Consider the following 9,461-nt stretch of genomic DNA (forward strand, 5'->3'; position numbering starts at 1 on the left):
AATTCAGAGCTCAAATAATTTTGCAAAATCTTAGGTTAAAGAATGTTAAGTGGGTTTATTTACTGTACAGCTTCTCAGTGATTTTGATATTCCAGTATCTATGGTGTTTCTTCAGGAAGGGGCTCTAGATAATATGCTGTTTCCCAAATGAATCTGACCATGGAGTGATGTCGTCACAGAATACCTCTAATTCTTCAGAGCATACTTTGAGAATGCTGGGCCATATTTCTTTAAATTCTAATTATAACTTAAAGATACACAAATGTTTATGATTTAAAATTACAAAATTTTAAAAAGTGATTGGCTCCATGTGATACCCTAATTTAGCCAACAGATTCTAAAGAAAGCCAAGAGAAAATTTAAAAAAAAATTTTTTTTGAAGAATCCAGGATAAATTAGGTGTCTTTTAGAATATTTATTTTGAACCTGAGCATATGAGCAAATCTTTTTCTTGTCAAGATGTTACTGTTGCATCTATAGGCATAACAGGTGAAATTCTCTTAACAATAAGCCCCATAAGACCTTTCAATTGTTTCAGCAAAAGTTTTGGCAAGGAGCAAAGAGGGATGTGAGTGATGCCTCCACTGGGGGGTAGGGGGAAGGTCAGCTGGAGTTGCTGTGGATTCTCTTGGGAAGGAACCACCAATGCTTAAGGGACTTTTTGGGACTGAGTTCCCTTCCATAGGGATTTTGGGGCTTCCATCTGACCACACTGACTCTTTATAAGACTACTCTTTCCCCTCCCCTGCAACCAACCAGTTGTGAGAAACAAGTGTTGCCAGTGGCCTCATTACCACTGAAGACAAAAGAGAAAAGTGACAAAGGGAACCTTCTCCTGCTCCGCTTCCTCCTAACTCTGATCCTTTGAGAAGGGGACCATGTCAGGGGTGACTGGGTGGCTCAGTCAGTTGGGCATTTGACGCTTGATTTCAGCTCAGGTCATGATGTCAGGGTCGTGAGATCGAGCCCTGCTTCTGGCTCCTTGCTCAATGGGGAGTCTGCTTGAGATTCTCTCCCTCTGCCCCACCCCACTCCTGCATGCTCTCTCTCTCTCCCTCTGTCAAATAAATCAATCTTAAGAAAAAAAAGAAGAAGAAGGGGACCATGCCAGAAAGCAGATGCACCCCCAACCCAGCCTTCTCCAGTCTGCCCTGGAGAGGGGTTTGTGCCAAATATGAGATAGTTAACAAGACCGGATTGTCTTAACAAACGGAAGTGATGGAAGAGTTCTGGGACAGAATGAACTATTGTTAAGGGAGCTTGCTACCCAGAGGGAAAGGAGAGCCGACTGGAACAAAATGGGTGAGCAGCCATGGGAAAGATAAAATGGGTCCATGTTTTTACCTCAACAAGTTGAGGGTCTTCAATCAAACTGGCCAAGTAGCCGGGACAGCCATGTAAACAATGTAGGAGCACAGAGGGGAGAAACTGAGAAGAGGAAGCATAGAGACAAGAGAGATTTATTTTGCCTGGATTACCAGGAGAACCTTTAGAACAAAGTTAGCAATTGAGATGGTGGCTGAGGGCTCAGTAAAAGAAAAGGGGTAACTGTCGGTTCAGAATGAGGGTGGGAAAGAGCATGACTTATTCTGTGAACCATGAATGGTTTCTGAGACAGGGAGGAGAAACTGCAGGTCTTGGACATTTCTCTGTGGTGTGGCATAGTGGGAGCAAATGGCCGTACTCTGTGGATTGCAGAGGTTGCCTGGGATCAGTTTGGGAAGTACCTTCTATGACATTTCAACCAGTGTGGAAAAATGAGAACCACAGAAGATTTTAGTCAGAGGACTGATATAACCCAGATTTGCATTTTGGAAAATCTATTCCATGACGATGTGGAGTAGGCTTCTTTGAAAGGGGGTAGGGTAGAAGATGAGAGCAGAGCAGACACACAAAATATTTGAGTGGTTTCCATAGCACGAAAATCTGAGAATGTCTTGGAAGGAGGTCACAGGGGGAGAAGAGCAGGAAAGAGGAGGTGAGGAGCACTCTCAAGAGCAAAACAACCACAGTGGATGGTTGTGCCTTCGTCTATCCATTCAACAACTACTGATTTGCATTAGTATAAAAACAACATCTCTTCCCTCCCTTTGTCCTGAAGACCTTCCCTGTGATTCACAGTAAGAATAGTACTGATTGGAATCACCTGAAATAGTTCAGCTACTTATAAGTTAATTGTGTTGTTGGTCTCTTCTGCTTTCTAACAACATGAGTCTCTTGCGATGGCATCTCAGTCTGTTACTTTAGTGGCACCAAGATTTTTTTTTTTTTTTGTCTGTCTTCAGTTTTGGCTATAACTGTGCTCTGGGAAAAAGGGTCACAGAGGGGCCATCTGTCTGGCAACATCGGCCAAATTTAATAAATTAATTGTGGGCCCCGAACAGGTCCATGACTATTCTGGTGGGACATCAGGAAATGCCACTCCTGCGCTGGGACAGTAAGCGGCCCGCTTCTCAGCGATTTTGTTTAGGTGTGCAGAGCTCTGTGGCTGATGCAAAAGAAATTCTGCCTGCCAATCACAGGTTCAGTTACTGACTTTGACAGCTCTAGAGGATGTAGAAAGAAGAAACACCGTTAACTGCTCTCGCGAAGACCTGAGGAAGAGGTTTGCCCTCACTTTCTTTACAAAAATAACACATATTAAAATCAGAGGTTTAGGAAACTTATTTGAAGACATCAACTCCAGACTAAAAGATTCTAATTGTACCTTCTTTCATAAGTCCCTGTGTCTAGACTAGATAATATCAGGACAATTGTCTCATATCTAAATAAGCTTTTAGTGTCCTGGCTCTGAATAGGAGAGTTTTTCCAAAGACCTCAATTTCATTACTGTTTAGGTCAGAAAAGGGCGAATAAGCATGACATCATGGTGTCCATGTAGGTTAGACAAAAAAGGAGGCCTTTTACACAATGAGAAAATAAAACGCAGTGGAGTAAAAACCTCCTTAGGCGGAATGTTCAGAGGTTAGCATGTTTCCCTTGATGGGACTTTCTGGGTGCAATGTGTGAAGAGTTAACTCATGTTAAATGTCTTTCTTAAATACGTTAATATGTACTTCATATTTTGCTTGCTTTATTTCCTTTTAATAATTCTGTTGAAATGTTATCATGACGTCTGAAGCCAGATTACCTGGGTTCAAATCCTGGCTCCACCACCTACTGGCTGTGTGACCTCCCCGCTGTGCTTCGGTGTTCTCCTCTGTAAAATGGGGTGTTAGGACCTTCCTTCCAGAGTCCTTGTGAGCTTTCTGTGAATGAACATAGCACTATGAGGGGCTATTTTCCTGGCAGAGCCTCTGCACACGGGGTTCCCAGACCTGGGCAAACATCAGAATCCCCTGGGGAGATATCTTAAATACAGATTCCTGGGTCCACTGCCACAAATTGTGATTCAGTCTGTCTGGAGATGGGCTTGTTGCAGCCGATTCATGCAGCGGCCGTTAAGAACCCCAACTTAAAACTCCGACTCCTGTGATGCAATCCTTATTCTTCCCCCCTATTCTCTTGAGCTTCCCCCATGTCCCGTTGTCCGCTAATGGCAAATCTCAGATTTTGTAGCATTTGGTGGATTTGCCTACCAATGGTGGACCTCTATTGAACTACCCATCTTCTTACTAAACTGGTATCATATTATATATGTCTGGCCACCTGTCAGGGTCTGTGACCTCTAGTCTTAGAAAAAATGATCAGATAGATACATGAGGGCTCCAACTCATCCATGTTTGCTACAGTGGGAGGTAATGGGCTTTTGGCATTAGACATGCATGTGACTGAACTTAGTTTCAGGGCTCCAAAAACTGCAAGGTAGGAGAGGCTTTGCGGACTTGCTCATGTAATGTAACTTATAGAGAAGGAAGGGAGGGCTCTCTTCTAGCTATAAGCATAGGAGTCTCGCCAAAAGGCAGTCACTTAGAGGGGTGTGAAAAGTCAGACTCTTCTCCTGGGTGCTAGACCGAGGGGCCAAAGGGCAAACGTAGCTTTCTTCGCTCATCATCTGTTCACTGGATCCAAAGCCTTCTTCAGCTCTCTCCAGGAAAAATACAGAAGCAATGGAATAAATGGCAACCCAGGCCCAAATTTCAAGATGCAGAGGGTTTTAGGAGATTGGGAGACAAATGGAAGGGGGAGGACCAAGGAAGGAGTCCCTCAAGAGACTGGGAGCTGGGCAGTTGTTGGGCCTGCATCTAGAGCACAGATCTGAGACTCTGCTCTCTAAGGAGGGACAGGAGCCCCCAAGGACAGCTCCAGGAGCCCAACAGGCTCAAGGAGCTACTTCTGATTTTCTGTTGAAGGTGGCTTTGGTGTGGAACATTTCATAGCTGTCATAGGGGCATGATGGATGGAAAGATGCCAACAGACACAGGACAGGAATAAGAAGTTTCATAATGCTAAAATGATAAAGGATGAAGTTTTGGAGTCAGGCAAAGCAGAAGGCCAGGTGACAGGCTCTCAGACCCTGTCCAGGCTTCAGATTCCCAGGCTTTGACAATGACATAGAGCTACTGATGAAGCCAACCAGGTGGAGTAACGGTTTTATCAGACATGAGAAACTCACCTTGCCCATTCTTATAGCTATTTCTATACCTTCTTGAGCACTTAACAGACCCCTAATTGCCAGATGTAAGTAACTGATGTAAAACAACGATAGCACATTGCAAATGTTTCCCGCAAGATAGTTAAGTAAAGATGAATTCTCCAAGATCACCCTGCAACTGGCCAAAGTTCTGGGATTGTTGGAGATCTAGTCCTAGAACTGCAGTAACTGGCCATGTCTGAAGTTAGACATGGTTCTACACATATTCTAGGACTCCTTATGTGTAATCGAATGACTTTTTTGGTAAAACACTTTGTGGTACATTTTGTTCTTTTTTCCATTAAAAAAATTAAGGTATAATTTGCATATAGCAAAACGTACCTTCTTAAAAAGTATAGTTCTGTAACTTTTAACAAATGCATACAGTTGTTTAACCACCAGCGCAGTCAGGATATTAAACAGCTGCATCACCTCCCCCACCCCCAAATTTCCTCATGCCCCTTTGCAGTTAACTTCTCTCCTGACCTCTGGTCCCTGGCAACAACCGATCTGTTTTTATCCCAATGGTTTTGCCTTTTCCTGCATGTCAAATAAATGGACTCATACAATATGTAGCCTCTTGTGTCTCTGGCTTCTTTCACTCAGCTTAATGCACTGGTGATCCCTGCATGTCGTCCTGTGTTTTTTGGGTCCGTCATTGCTGAGCATCTTACTCTTGTGATGTTAAGAGTGTTGTGTATACACTGGTGTGGGAGGTTATATGGATCCAGGCTGGGACATTCAAACAGGGCATACAGGAATCCAAAGAGAAATTTTTCAAGTGATTGAGTGAAGAGAGTTTGAGGTAAGATTTTTGATTTATTTTACTTAACAAACACCTGTAGACTGTTGTATAGATGAGAGAATTGAAGTACACAGAGGTTAAGTTACTTGCCAAAGGTCACATAGTTAAGCAATGGAAATGGGATTTAAAGCCAGGCAGCTTAATTGTTGGGTTTTTTTTTTTTTTTTCCCCTGCTCCAAATCATAGCTGTCCAACAAAGACTCACCCACGGTAATAAAGAGAAGAGACAGCAAATTCAAAGTCTGGCCATTGAAGGAAGCAGTCTTCCTTAAGGTCCTAAATTCTATTAATTTGTGTGGTAGGAATGAAAATAACTACATATTTAGAAATACAGTTGTAGATTGTTTAAAATGTAAAGCCAGGATATCTGCAGAAACTGCCAATTTTCCGTAAATTAGTGAGTCTGCCTTGATTTAGGTAAATGATCTAATATGGGCCAGAACAAAACACTGAACATCAACAAAAAAAGGCAAAATTCCACTCAGAACAGATAATGAACGAAGAGGTGTGCAATCGATATCATTCATAAACATTTACTGAGCACCATGTGTTCACTATCTCCTTGGTATAGGCACCCACTCTGAAGTTAGATCTCTCCATATTAATTGTAGTTTGTTTCTATTTATGGTTAGATTTATTTAAAGGTGCATAGTTCTTTACACAGTAGTAATCAGGTTCCTAACAGTCTTTTTATACAGTGCTAAATTTAAAGACGCTCTCTAATATTACTAAATATTTTTATCAAATAGATTTGATTGGTAAATGCCACCAAGACCAAGGTACCCAAAATGAACAGAAGGGAATGTATCAGAAAGGCACAATTTTGTTTCAGTATGTTACACTCACCTATTAAAGTAGCCCCCAGATTGGAAGCACTGGGCTCCATCTACTCGCTCCAGATAGAGCTAACATTATTTGCTTTCACTTTCTCAAACCTAATGCTTTATAGAACTATCATATTATTTCCTTTTTTTTTATAACAGGAAAGGTACCAAACTTAAGTGCAGATGAATACCTATTCATATCACAAAATAGTTAAAATTAAAGAGTGACAATATCAAGCGTTGCTAAGGATGTGAAATTACTGGAATTCTCATACACTGCTGGTAGGAATGTAAGCTGGTGCAACCCCTTTGGAAAAATATTTGGCAGTACCTACTAAAACTAAAAATACATATAACCTACAACCCAACAATTTCACTCCTGAGTATACAGCCAACAAAAATATATGCTCATGCACACAGAAAGGATAGACAAAAATACTCTTAACAGCTTTAGAAATTATAACCAACAATTGGAAACAACTCAAGTGCCCTTTAGTAAGAGAACAGATAAATAAGTTTGGGTAGATTCATACAATGGAATACAAACAGTTTTTTTTAAAAAGAATCCTAGCACATGCAACAACATAGGTGTATGCCACAGACATAGTTATGAGCAAAAGATAACAGACACAAGAGAGCAGCTACTGTATGACCCATTTTATGAAAAACAGACAAAACTAATCTATGGTGAGAGATGTCCAAAACAATGGTTACCTAGGGTTAGTCATGTTGGTAGCTATTGAGTAGAAAGAGGCATGAGAACCTCTGGGGCACTAGAAATGTTCCACATCTTGATCTGGGTCATGGTGATATGTGTTTGGCGAAAGACACACATACACACACACACACACCCCCTTATATGTAAAAAGCGTTAAATTGTATACTTAACATATCTGCACTCTACCATATGTATGCTGTATCTCAATAAAGAAAATTAAAACATTTTTCTTTGGCCAATATAGGCACTGTAGCTAGAAAAGCAAGGATTTCATAATTCAACAGATCTAGGTAATCATTTGTTATATTGAATTTGAACAAATTTCTTTGTCTCCCTGATTTCAGTTTCCTCATCTGTGTAAATGGAATTAATAATAACCACTTTTCAGAATTGTGTAGATCACACAAAATAACAAAAATGCTCTCATACACTATGCATAAAGTACTGTTAAAAACAGTCATCATAAATTTGGAAATCTGTAAGTCTTTTCAGTGTTGAGCAAGGGTTGGGTGTAGACCTGTTGGGTGGATTATCTGATTTTCTAGGTGGATACTTTTGTTTGAGTTGCTATTTACTATCAATTAGTATATTTTGGAACTCTAGAAGTATAAAAGTTAACTTGCAAAAAACTGCTAGCGATGCAAAATGTTCTTGTCAAAGAGAAATGCAAATTAATTTTGTCCAGAAGAGATAAAGCTGTTTTCTGGATTGGAAAGATAACTCCAAGATTATCCTGTTACTGCACCCTTTAGGACATGAACCTGATCTACACCTAAACTACAAGTTTTATTCAAGTGTTCCTCTTTCTTTTTCAGCCTCTATAAATACTTCCATCTTTCTAATTCTTTTTGAACCATCTTGTGGTTCCCTCATTCATGAGTTAAAAAGTCTTTGGCACGTGCTCCCTTTGAATGAGTCATGCTTTTAACTTTAGATCTGACAATACTTAGCAGAGTGCTTTGCTCATAGTGATGTTCAATAAATTTTAGCTCTTATTCTCATCCAACTTTTTTCCTCTCTTCCAAGTCTAGGCATGCAAAACAATGTAAGATGAAGTGTTTCTCTGATAACAGGTTTTACAATTAATGTATGTTTTATTTCATCCATGTTAGGATTCTTTAAAAATAATGCTAAAATATTTTACTGCATTTATAAAAACAAGATTTTTACTATAGGCTGGCTTGGAGTCCTTTCTTTAGTCGGGAAATTGGAGCTTAGGGGCAAGAATGGATAATCCTATAAATGTGCCTTATAATTTTTTTTTTTCCAGGTGCATCTGTTTAAGAGCATGTAGAGGAACATGGACCATGAGAAGAAGTGGGTTAGATGTGATATATTTTGGTCATGTTATCCAAAAGCGAATGGCAGGTGATTTTTGGGTGCTTGCTGGGATTGTGGGGAGGGAGGGAGTACCAGGGAGGCAGCTGATACATGGAGTTAACTATAAAAACACGTATTTGTATGGCTTTTTATAACTCTAAAAACTTTTCATATGCATGGTCTCATTGGACTCTCAGAACACCACCATAAAATGTATTTTTCCATTTTGTATAAAAGAAAACAGAGGTATGAAGTGTTCAAGGTCCCTCAGTAGAATGAATTAGTGACACTGCTGAGACCAGTCCAGAGTCTTGTGCTTGCCCTGTCACATCACACTGCCTCTCTTTACCCCCCAAATCCACTTGGAGCATAATCTTCCCCACAGCAACATCTCATCCTGCAATATTCAAGTTTGAGCATCAGAGCTTCTTTTTAAGCACCTGTCAGTGACAGATCTGACAATTAGGAGCAAGACTAACATTTACAAAATAGTAGGAAACAGAAAAACAGAGTATTTTAGCTAAGATTTTCTATTTTGTTAAATGATAACATTCATTCCCAATTCTGAAAGGAAGAGACTTTGGGAGCTTCATAAATTTGTGTCTTTCCTTAATGGGAAGTGGTAAGTTCAGTGGCGGGCGTGAACAATCCTGTAAGTTTGCCTTGATTTGTTTCTTTAGGTACATCTGTTTAAGTGTTTGTAAAGGAGCATGGAACAGGGGAAGGAGCAGGTTTGAGGCTGATATGCCCAGGTCAGTGTATCTCAGACCAGTGGTGGGTGATATTCTGGCCCTGCAGGGAGGGCAGAGGGAACCAGGGAGCATACTCTGAAAACCCCTATCTTATTTATCTATCTAGCCTTGGATCTCTGAAATATTACAGATAAAGAGAGAGAGCTGGGAGATCTGAAGGTCTGAATATAAAGTAATTTTTCTCCTTCTCAAGATAAAAGACCTGGAGTAAGAAGGTAGGTTTGGATGCTGAAAGAATAAGAAACCTGGATGCTTGGTCTTTCTCTTCACTTCCTATTTTCTGGCTTTATGTCTCTTATCTGATATGATTAGCTCAGTGTTCCTTCCTGCTCCACATGGTAATTACTGAATCTCAGCTCCACTCTCTTCCATGGAGCCTGGGGCCATTAATAAACATCAGATTAGCCTAGAAGCTTTCTTTTGTCTCCTCTTTTGCTTATTCCTCAGTGGGCATTAAAAAAAAAAAAAA

The sequence above is a fragment of the Eumetopias jubatus genome, unplaced genomic scaffold (assembly GCF_037043125.1).
Source record: "Eumetopias jubatus isolate StellerSeaLion01/CBP00866 unplaced genomic scaffold, mEumJub1_p1.0 scaffold_7, whole genome shotgun sequence".
Lineage (NCBI taxonomy): Eukaryota > Metazoa > Chordata > Mammalia > Carnivora > Otariidae > Eumetopias > Eumetopias jubatus.